The sequence below is a fragment of the Miscanthus floridulus genome, chromosome 17, assembly GCF_019320115.1.
Source record: "Miscanthus floridulus cultivar M001 chromosome 17, ASM1932011v1, whole genome shotgun sequence".
Classification (NCBI taxonomy): Eukaryota; Viridiplantae; Streptophyta; class Magnoliopsida; order Poales; family Poaceae; genus Miscanthus; species Miscanthus floridulus.
In genome coordinates, this window is record NC_089596.1 from 21,193,664 (window position 1) to 21,203,611 (window position 9,948).

The window sequence follows — 9,948 nt, forward strand, 5'->3', positions numbered from 1 at the left end:
CGAAAGCTGCATCTGCCTCCTTCGACTAGGAGAAGTGCTCAGAGGCCTTGAGGAGTTTGAAGAACGGTAGTCCCTTTTCGCCAAGGCACGATATAAAGCGGCTGAGAGCAGCCATGCAGCCTGTAAGCTTCTGTATGTCCTTTACACAAGTTGGTCGTTTCATGTTGGTGATGGCGGAGACCTTGTCAGGGTTGGACTCGATGCCACGGGCGCTGACGATGTAGCCCAGGAGTATGCTGGATGGAACTCCAAAGATGCACTTTGAAGGGTTCAACTTCCATCTGTATATTTTCAGGTTGGCGAACAATTCTTCGAGGTCAGCGATAAGATTATCGGTGGTCTTTGACTTGGCGACCACATCATCGATGTAAGCTTCGACGCTGTGGCCTATCTATTGATCGAGGCACATCTGGATGCCCTTTGGTAGGTTGCCCCGGCGTTCTTGAGTCCGAAGGACATGGTGGTATAGCAATACGCACCAAAAGGCGTGATGAACGACGTCTTGATCTGGTCGTCTTCCTTGAGGGATATCTGGTGATAGCCGGAGAGCAGTTCGCAGCCGGCGGTGGAGTCTACAACCTCGTCTATCTGAGGCAGACTGAAGGGGTCTTTAGGACAGTGTTTGTTGAGATCAGTGTAATCAACGTACATTCTCCATTCTTTATTCTTTTTTTGAACAAGAACAGGGTTTGCTAACCACTTAGGATGATACACTTCTTTTATAAATCTGACAGCTAGGAGTCGTTTTATTTCTACCCTAATAGCCTCCTTCTTGTCTGGCGTGAATCGTCGGAGTTTCTGCTTGATCGGTTTGGTGGTCGGTGAGATATTCAAGGAGTGCTCGATCTTCTCCCGTGGTACCCCCGGTATGTCTATAGGTTTCCAAGCAAATACGTCGACGTTGGCATGTAGGAAGGAGACGAGCACGCTTTCCTATTTGGGGTCAAGGTGAGCCCCAATCTTGACAGTCTTGGAGGGGTCGTCGAGACCGAGGCCGACCTCCTTTGTTTCCTTGGACTTGGCGGAGGCGCGAGGAGGCTCTAGTGATGGGATCTCCATGTCGTCGGCGGGCACCGTCTTGGCGTCGGTGACCACACTAGCCATCTGGATGGAGAGGTCGATGGCTTCGGTGAGGGCGAGACTCTCTGTCCCACAGGCGTAGGCGATGGAGAGGTTGACCCACAGGGACAGGACTCCTGCAGGCAAAGGCATCTTCAGCACCAGATAGGCATAGTGCGGTATGGCCATAAACTTGGCCAGAGCTGGCCGACCAAGTATGGCGTGCTAGGCAGTGTTGAAGTCGGCGATGTAGAAGTTGATGTGCTCGATGCGGTAGTTGCTAGCCGTGCCGAACTGTACTAGGAGGGTGATCTCCCCAAGAGGTTTGGATGCCCTGCCAGGTACCACACCCCAGAAGGAGGAGTCAGAGGGTGTGAGGTCTCCTATCCCGAGCCCTAGCTCCTTTAGGGCTTCAGCCATCGACGAGCACTTTTATGAAAAGCACTTTCTAGACGGTCACATCAAGAACGAGGGGGAAACACCCTATGTAAGGGATGTCTGCCCATTGATCATCCCTGCTGAAGGTGATGGGGACCTCGAACCAGGGGTGATAGCTAGGGTTGGCGACGGCGTCTTCCGCGTTGACGGCGAGCACCCAGCGGGCGGTGAGTGCCCGCATCCTCGTTGAAGCGTACTTCGGCTTCTTCGGCGTTGGCGTACTGGTTGGCGGTCGTAATCATCTCACCAATCCCCATAGGTGGCTTGCGGTTAAACTTGGAGCGAAGGTCGCGGTGATGGAGTCCTCGGACGAAGGTGATGATGACCTCTGCTTCCGTGATGTTGGAAATAGAGTTCCTCATCTCGAAAAAGCATCTAATGTAGCTACGGAGGAGCTTGAACGACTTCTGGTAGATGTGGTTCAAATCATGCTTGGTGTCTAGTCGAGTACACGTAGCCATGTAGTTGTCGATGAAGACCTTCTTTAGTTATTCCTAGGATCCGATGGAGTCCGAGACAAGGCTGGTGAACCAGTTCATCACAGTTGGCATGAGCATGATGGGAAGATAGTTCGCCATGACGCTAGTATCTCCCCCGGCGGCGCACACAGCAATGGCATAAGCCTGCAGCCACTGTGTGGGGTTCATCCGTCCTTCGTAGGACTCGACCTCGGTGATTTTGAAACCACGGGGGCACTGAAGTGTTCGGAGCATGCTCGTGAATGCTGGGGGCCCTTCGGGATTGTCGCCGTCGTGATCTGTAGTGTTGCCAACGTTGAGTGGCTGGAGGGCTGTGTCTGGGTGCTCGAACTCTTGTTCATACTCTTGGTGGCGGCGTACCTCTTCTTCATGGAGACCGAAACAGCGCTCGTCGATATGACATCGCGCATCTTGAAGATTGTTGAGGTGTGCCCGGACGTCTTGTTCGACTTCCTGGTCGTGTTGGCGTCGATGTTCGATGCGGTTGCCCCTAGCTCCCCCTGGAGGGGTTGTCCATCATCGCGGTGCTGGTCGGCGAAATGACTTGGGCAGCGACTAGATCTTAGGGCGATGGATCGGCGAATTGAGCTCGTGGAGTATGAAGGTCTCTAATCCTAGCGGATCTCGTTGACCTAACAGTATGCCACTTTAAGTATGGCGGTGACCTTGAGGACCTCTGGTGTTTATGGCAGCCAGGCGAGCTCATTGGTGGCCATGGCCAAGTTGGCGCTTGGGGTCTTGTAGACATCGTGGCCGTCAACACGGACAAATTTGTCATCGAGGTTGCGTTGGAGTGGGCGTGGCCTTCCTTGCGAGTCGAGTTGGTCATTGCGAGCAGCCTCGGCTTGCACAAGGGCAGCCTCGTTTGCTCGGCGCTATGCACGGTTGACGTTCCTGTTGACGCGAGCGGCGCGGTCCTCTTCAGTTCCCCTTCCCATGGGGGGCTGTCGACGCTGACATTGAAGATTGCGCCACCACGGAAGGGAGAGAAAGGAGGTTGTTCGGCGATGGTTTCGACGACAGTCTCCGTAGAGTCCTAGGACTCGGAGTCTAGATTCTCCTCCAGGATCGTTTGGAGGGATGCTTCGGGGCATCGGCCGACGTGTAGCATGTTGACAGTCGGCGAAAGCTGGTTGGTGATATGGTCGACGAGAGGATGGACATCTCCAACCTGGTCGGCGAACTCGCCCCTTAGGGCATCTTGATAGGCGGTGGCGGCGCTGGTGAGCCCAAAGGGTAGGGCCGTAACCCCTGAAGTCTCATGTTCAGCCTCGATAGATCTAGATCGGAGGGTGGTCGACGCTGAACCAGAGTGGTCAGAGTCGATTCTACGATGGAGAGGCAATTGGCGAGCTTCTGGCCAACCTAATCGATGGATGCGATCAGATCGTCGTTGTTGATTTGCCTCCTCAGGTAGCGGGGAAGCAGGCGGTGAGTTGTCGATGAATGCGACCTCAGAGACGATCCTAAGATCAGATCTGCAGTTGCAGGTGTTGGGGTTATCGGCGCAGTATCGATCTGCACTAGCTCGATGAGCTCTCTGACTCCGTCAGCGTTGATGATCTAGGAGATTGATCCGACCGTAAAGATCTGACCAGGCTACGGGAGGGACGAAGAGCCTGCAAAATGTACCATCTTGTTCGACATGGAAACAGCACGCACACCCCTCCTGGCGCACCAACTGTCGACAGAATATCGTCGGCAGTCCTCCAAGGGGTATCCCACGAAGGTAGATTGATCGGCAGAGATGCGTGTAATCGAGAACAAGAAGGCAACAGAGACACACGAGTTAGACAGGTTCAGGCTATCAGTATGACGTAATACCCTACTCCTGTGGTCTATAGGATTATATTGGCTATAGTATGATATTGCGTGCGTTTGGAGGGGGTCTCTGCTCGTCTTATATAGTCTGGGGGAAGGGTTACAAGTCGGTTAGATCTAGGAGATAACCGGAAAGTAATAACAGATTACAGGAATCATGGGATCATACGTATCCTAACAGATCTCGTAGTATCTTCAGGATATCTTTCTAGTGTCATGCGGGACGCGCCGAGCAGCGTCGTGCTCCGCAAGGCTTCGTCTCATGGGCTGGGCCACGCCTGGGGGCGTAGCCCATGTGGTCTGCCGTGGGTATCTGAGGTCGTACCCCCCACACCCTTTCCCAGACCCCGCACAAAGCGAGAGCTCTGTGCACTGGGTGCGCCCTTTATAGACTAATCGTAAATGATATGACAACCTGTGTTTACCTTCATTTTTCAGCTCCTGTAGAAACACAGTCGTTAAATATTTAGAAAAATGTTTTGGCAAATCAGATTAATTTTAGTGAAATCTATCATGAAATAGTCAAACTTTGGCTATTTTTTGTCAAGTAGAAACAGTAACTATCGTTCCAGTATTCTGGCGTGTTCGCTGGTTGGTTTCTGGGCTGGTTTGGGCTGGCTGATACTGGTTTGTTGTGAGAGGAAAAAGACCAACAAGCGAACAGAGTGTTCATTTGCAACCTACAAGTACTTCATTTGCATAGCTTCGAACTTCAGAGATCTACTACATGCATTATGTATAAATACTACTTGCAGTGTTTTTTTCCTGAACACTTGTCCACAATCCTACACATAGGAAACTGTCACCCCGAGGTCCTATAAAATTTATGACTTCTATGAATTACTCGCATTTGACTGTATATAGTGTTCATTTTGATTAAGTGTTCATTTCAATCATCCAGTAAGCACTAGTACACATGACTGCATCTAGTGTGAAAGCATGTTCCAACCATGTAAATAAAACTAAGTAAAGCTGATGTAACACCAGTGTTTTTTCTCAAATAGTCAGCACAACTTTTGCATACAACTGCAACACTTCCAAGACAAGTCTTTTAGCTTCCAGAAACATTTTCAGAAACTGTTATTATGAAACATTTAGCATTTACGTACAGCTATGCACCAGTGGTATAAGAACTCACCAAGTAATTGTTCTTGTAGACACGATCGAGGACATGCATGACTATGGTGTGTACACTGATGCAGTGGACATAGTCTTCGATGTTGAGGAGTTGGAGAACTCAGATGTTGATGAAGATGAACATGCAAATTAGTGTTTCGTATTTAGCACTCGAAAATTTGAACTTTCTTATCTGACATCAAGTTGAAATTTCCTTTCGTAAATGGCACTGCCGTCCATTTTCATTGATCAATCTGTTAGTTGACTGGTTCGACCGTGTCAGTTTTTTCCCTGTGTCCGATATACCCCTATACACAGAAGACTCCCACGCGAGGGCAGGTGCCGCACACGGGCGGTGGCGGCAACGTCACGGCGTCCAAGCGCCTCCCCTCCTACCGCCTGTTCGCCGAGCAACTCCTCAAGCCGGACCAGCGCGCCGTCCGCGCGGCCCTCGCCTCGCCATGTAAGGGCCAGCTCCACCCCGGCGTGCGCGACCTGCTTGCCACCTACTTCAACGAGACGGCCAACGCGTCCTTCCTGTGCAGCCACCTCCTCAGGGACATCGAGCAGATCCGCCTCCGGTACCGGCCGTGTCACAGGGCAAGCTCCGGCAGGTGCAGCTCAGCTCCGCCGACTTGCTCAGGAGCCTCGACGCCAGCAGGAAGAAGGCGCGGCTCCGGATCAAGAGCCTTGCCCAGCTCAGGTAGCTGCTCTCGGCCTCCTTCATCACCGTCGTCGCCGCCGTGACCGTGGTGGGTGCGTTCATCGGCGTGCACATCCTGGCCGCGTTCGATGCGTTTCCGATGATGTCGCCGGCCTGGCTGGGTCTCTTCTCTGGGCACCGGGACATGGACCTCTCATAGCTGCAACACTTCCACGCCGCCCATGCAGATCAGCTACAGGTCTGCAACATCCAGAGCTGCAACACTTCCAACACTTCCACGCCGCGCACAGGTCCAGCGACGACTGGCGAGTGGCGGAGCCGGCTCACGGCGAGGCCACGGCGGCGCGGGAAGACCTCGCATGGGGAGCAGCACGAGCGGACCTCGCGTGCGGTAGCGAGCTAGGAGCTCGCGTGCGGGGCCACGACAGCGGCGCCGGTGCATGGTGAGGCGCTGTGGTGCCGGCAGACCTCGCGCGGACAGCGGCGAGCGGCACGCGGAGACCGCGATGACCAGCGCAAGGCACTAGCGAGGTTGCGGCAAAGCGAGCTAGGCGCTCCCGTGGGGGCAGCGACATGCCATCGTCCTGCCTCCTTCAGTCGGTAGGGCGGCGATGCGGGGACATTGGTACGGGGTCTATGCGTCGGGTCGCTAGGGCGATGGCACGGGGCTGCGCAAGAGCTCCGGCAATATCGTCCATACGAAAATACTTGAACTTCCCTATTTGGCACCGTGAATTTCTGCTGCAAACAAGGGTATTCATGTCTTTTTACCAGTCACTTGACACCGTTACTGTCCTAAATGGACGGCCGTGCCATTTACGAAAGAAAATTTCAACTTGATGCCAGATAAGAAAGTTTAAATTTTCTAGTGCCAAATATGAAACACTGATTTGTTTCAGTGCTAAATAAATAATTCTCCCATGAAAATAATACACATCATTGCACAAATCTGACAGATCTTGAAAGACAGCAAATATATGAAGCATTGCTTGAGAGAAGCAACTGTGGAAGGTTAAAAAAGAATAGTACAAACATAGTTGCTCAGATGTTCCAGGTCAGAAGCAATCAAGTGCGGAGTGTTTCGCAGAGAGTAAAGCAGTGCCGTGCACAAGGAAGGCCAGTAGATGTTAGATCAAGAAGAAAGAATTGTGGCCGCAAAAAGATACAAATAGACCTATCAGATGTTCTTAGCGTCCCCTTGCATAGGAGGAGAACGATACGATCACTAGCTACTGCTCTTGGTGTAAAGAAGAGCACTCTACATAGGTGGTTCAAGCAAGGGCTGCTACGACGCCATTCTAGCACATTAAAGCCTGTACTGAGGGACGAAAACAAAAAAGAGAGGTTGCGATGATGTTTCCATGTTAGATAAGCGGACATTGCCAAATGAACCCATGTTCACTGAAATGAAAAACATTATTCACATGGACGAGAAGTGGTTCAACACCACATCGAAGTACACAGTATTAAATGCTTCCAGGAGAGGACGACCCACACAGGACTGTGCGCAATAAGAATGCCATTGACAAAGGTATGTTCTTATCAGCGGTAGGAAGGCCTATATATGATGATGAAGGTAATTGTATTTTTAATGGGAAGCTAGGAGTGTGGCCATTTGTTAGAAAGGTACGGCATGCAATTGTCTCACTTTCTTACTCCCAATTGTGCTACTTAATATTAGTGATTCCTTACTTGCTTTTCAATTATTGTAGGAAAAAGCAAAAAAGAAGAAGCCACAATAGAGGGAGGGGGCCCGAAGTCACCAAGCCTGTTAAGGTAGATCGAACGACTATGAGGTCGTACCTAATTACTAAAGTTCTCCGAGTTATTGTCGAACGGTGGCCATGAGAACTTGCAGGACAAACTATTTGGATTCAGCAAGATAATGCCCCTTCACATGTGCCAGTAAATGATGAAGAATTTGCAGCTGCTGTAGCACAAACAGGGCTTGACATACGACTCATCAACCAACCTGCCAATTCCCCAGATTTGAACGTACTAGACCTAGAATCCTTTGCTTCTCTTCAATCCTTAACCTATGACAGGATCTCTAGAAACTTGGATGACCTGATTCGGATTGTCCTGTTTTATAACTACGATCCAGCTACTTTGAATAGGATGTTTCTAACACTACAAGCGTGTATGATTGAGGTGATGAAAGATGGTTGAGGAAACAGGTACAAAATTCCTCACATGGACAAAGATAGGCTGGAGGCACTCGACATGCTGCCTAAAAGGCTTCCTTGTGACCGTCGCCTATATGAGGCTGTGATGGCATCATTAGGGAACTAATTATATTGCTACTGCTGCAATTTTGGGAACCTTATAATGTAGGGTTGGTACTGTTAACCATGTGTGCTAATGCTGTAAATTAGTCGTGTATGCTTGTTAACGTGACTCATGTGTGCTACTACAGTAAATTTGGAAACCTTATATTATTATAATATAATTACATGAGAAAAGTATTTGAAATGAGTTCGTATCACAGGAGATGCAAGCTGCACATAAGGAGCTCGACTTGCTATTCGAAAAATGTCCCCACCGACAAGGAAAAAATAATTTTTACCCTGGTGCCTATGCAGCAGGCAGAGTATAACTGGCGTCTCCCCTGGTAGTAAGCCCATGTTAGTTGTGGGGGCTAATTTCATAAACTTAATCAATATTTCAACAGAAAGTGTAAGTAAGAGTACTCTAGTGTTTTTATGCAATTTTGCAGTGATTTAAATTATTAGCTAATGGACTGAGGTATGCATAATCTAAATAATAGCTAATGTAACAACATCAGACCATAGGCACTAAAAAGGAGTGGATTTGCATATCTATAATATTACAAACACTAAATTCATTAGGTAGGATAAGTCAGTAGTAGAACAAGCATTTTATTATACACAAAAGCAGCAGTTCATCCTTACACATTCAGACCTAACTAACAGTTCATCATTACACCTAATGATCGAAACCCTATATACAATGGTTCATCATCCCACAGCAAAAGTATTCCCTACATTAAAAACATTTCAGCATCAGACATCAAAAGCACTACATCACACATAAAGCAACAGCAAATGAACTAACTCTGGAAGGGATACAAAGACGTCATGGTAGATTTGATTTATATTGGCAAGAACCTCCTTCAGCTGTTCAGGCACCTCGGGGGGCACATCCGCGTTCGTAGCTACCGCCGGAGGCCCCTTAACGGGCAAATTCTCGTGAGGAACCTGATACGCGGCCACATCAGGGACCTGGTCCACAACGGCAGCGCCGACCGCGTCACCCTCAGGGACCAGGTCCACGCCGACAGCCTCGTGAACCTTGGGGGTCAGGTCCACGGCGAGATCCAAGCCCGCAGCGACATCTAGGCCACACGCGTCCTCCTCCGTGCCGGATTCTTCAGCTTCCGAGTCGGGGATGTACATGTTGCCATGGTAGTTGATATGTAGGACGGCCTCTCGATTCGATGCCCACGCACGTAGATCCAGCCCTCGCCGGCCGAATCGGCGCTGTGTGGCTGCTCGATCTCGAAATCGGCGCTGCACGACTTGACGACTTGGCCGAGGCTCCCATCACCACCACGCCTACGGATCCCGCGGCCACCATGCTTGACAACGCCCCCACCATGGGCCTTCATTACAGCGCCGTCGGCGCCAGGCATCTTGCCGCCCCCACGCATCCAGCGGCTACGACGACGAATCCCGCTCCCTCTGGCCATGCACGCATAGGGGAACTGCTCTGGTTAGGAAGGAGAAGGATCGAACTCGCAGTTGTACGGGGGTGTGAGGTGGGTGGGGAGATTTTTTTTTATTTTTAACACTTTTTTTTAAACTATTTTTAATTCTAACACTGTTGTTTTTCTTCAAAAGTAACACTTTTGGCCACGCCTATTTTCAGGGCGTGGCGAAACAACTCCGCCGCGCCATGCATGGCAGCGCGCTAGGGGTGCGTACGTGGCAACGTCTCGTCCTGCTGGTCGCTGACGTGGCAGGACTTGCCGCGCCACCGATCAGGGCGCGGCTGTGACGCGCCACCCGTCAGGGCGCGGCAGAGCCAAATAGAGGCCCACGGCCCAGTACCTTTCCCCCCTCTCTGTTTCACTCCACGTAGCACATTAAATTAGAGCTGACACCAGATGTTACATGAGAGTTGAGGGAACAAAAACAAACATTAAATTAGATAAAGACAATACGCATCATAAAAGTTATGTGCTACACCCTCTATCTAAATAGCAAAATAATTTGTAGAATATGAGCTGGTGTCAAAATGATAAATGTTTGGAACGTAGAAATTCTTATTTTGCTCTGTTAGCATCCTCGTCCCTGGGTGGTCTTTTGCTACAGAACTACTCCACCAAATCCATCCAGTGATCGTTACCAA

General features: G+C 50.2%; 1 pseudogene; it reads left to right on the top strand.

Moving 5' to 3' along the window:
• Positions 1 to 6,622: 6,622 nt before the first annotated feature.
• Positions 6,623 to 7,869, top strand: LOC136518287 (uncharacterized; annotated as a pseudogene).
• The last annotated feature ends 2,079 nt before the right edge of the window (positions 7,870 to 9,948 follow it).